Consider the following 1826-nt stretch of genomic DNA (forward strand, 5'->3'; position numbering starts at 1 on the left):
TTGTATATTGTACTATGCATGCAGATGCTGCTATAACGGATCTCTGCTGATTATTTGCGTGCTGTTGTGTATAATGTCGCTGTCGTCTGCTGGTTTCTCGTCTCTGTGGTGTTCAGAAGCTCACAGACCATCTGAAGCTGAGTTTAAAGACGGAAACCACAGCGCTGCGTATAGTTTCAGGCAGAGAGAAGCCTCATATAAAGATCTCTGATTACGCAGACGCTCTTGCTGAAACTGCCATGATTCATTTAATCAATGGAAACTTTATACATCTCTGTATTTATAAGCCCTCGTAATCTTCCAAAGCTCTATGAGTTTCTGTTTTTGATGAAACCCAGAGGAAAACATTCAAATATTGATGTGAACCAAACAACGTCAGACACTATTCAGCGCATCAGCAGTTTAAGACTCAACGCTTTACATAATGCTCCATTAGATCGTGCATTAATTAACCGTCGTTTAATATTTACAAGTGTTAGACATTATTCAGTGTATCGGCAGCTTCAACACAACACTATAGATGTGCATTAAACTAAAACATCATTGGCTTTAAATATTAAAATTTAAATTAAAAACATGTTTTGAAATAAACAGTTCACAAATTTTATACATTTATTAATAAAAAGCTTATATTTCACTGTATTATTATTATTATTATACATGAATGTGTGTTGGCTCGATTCAATAAAAAGGTTTAAAATGTACTAAAATTAATAATAAATAATCTCATTATTATATTTATTATTATTATAATGCTAAAATGTGTCCTGGTTCACTTTAATAAACTTGTAATAAAATTAAGCTGTAAAACTGCATTAAAATTAATAACAAAAAGCCTATTATTATATTTCATACTAGTTATTATTATACTATTGTGTTTTGGCTCATTTAAATAAACTGGTTTAAAATGTAGTCAAATGAATAATTATAAGCCCATTAATATATTTTGTATTATAAATATTAGTATAATACTACAATGAGTCCTGGTTCACTTAAATAAACAAAGTTTTCAAAGAATTGTAATAAAATAACAACAAAAACCCTATTATTGTGTTTAATATGACTATAATAGCACATTCTATAATTGCATAACTTACAACATTATTATATTTCATGCTATTGTAATGTATAATGTCAAACAGAATCAAATATTTATTGATCACTTATTCTTTATTTAGATGTCAAGTGCAGCTCAGAACAGTGTGTTATCAGCTGCATGAGGATGATTTCACACATATACACAGCTGAAAGCAGAATTATTCACCCCCTTTCAATTAATTATTTTAATATTTCCTAAATGATGTTGAACAGATTGAGGAAATGTTCACAGTGTGTCTGATAATGTTTGTTCTTCTGGAGAAAGTCTGATTTGTTTTATTTGGGCTAGAATAAAAGCACTTTTTAATTGTTTAAACACCATTTTAAGGTCAATATTATTAGCTCTTTAAGCTAGATTTGTTTTGAATGTGCTCTCCGTTAAACAGAAATTGGGGTAAAAATGATGAGAGGGGCGAATAAATCTGACTTCACCTGCATGTATATTATGCCTCTTTATTTCCACAAGAGTTATTTGAAGCAGTAGGCTAGACACGTACTTTTGTTTGTTTGATCTGACGAGCGTCTCATTTAGACTGGAAGAGAAAATTAACCCTGAAGCTTCTCGTCTGTGAAGAATTAATCAGACTGGTTTGGGTCGACATGAGGACAGAACGATCATCATTTAACAGTTCTTCACATCTCACCTGAGAAAGAGGAAAGACTCTGCAGTTCAGCGTCTGCCTGCGATATCAGAGACCCTGGACAACACAACACAGATGAATATGTAC

At 31.9% G+C, this 1826-nt stretch overlaps 1 long non-coding RNA gene across 1 annotated transcript in view; it reads right to left on the reverse strand.

Annotated features, from left to right (window-relative positions):
• Window positions 1-1742: 1742 nt before the first annotated feature.
• The window catches only part of LOC147846622 (uncharacterized), a 47177-nt gene continuing 47093 nt past the window's right edge, over window positions 1743-1826 (reverse strand). Inside the window, exon 3 of the long non-coding RNA XR_015476054.1 lies at window positions 1743-1796. This is a non-coding gene — a long non-coding RNA (uncharacterized LOC147846622). The remainder of the gene's footprint in view (window positions 1797-1826) is intronic.

This window comes from Danio rerio, chromosome 1 (genome assembly GCF_052040795.2).
Source record: "Danio rerio strain M-AB ecotype USA chromosome 1, GRCz13ab, whole genome shotgun sequence".
Classification (NCBI taxonomy): domain Eukaryota; kingdom Metazoa; phylum Chordata; class Actinopteri; order Cypriniformes; family Danionidae; genus Danio; species Danio rerio.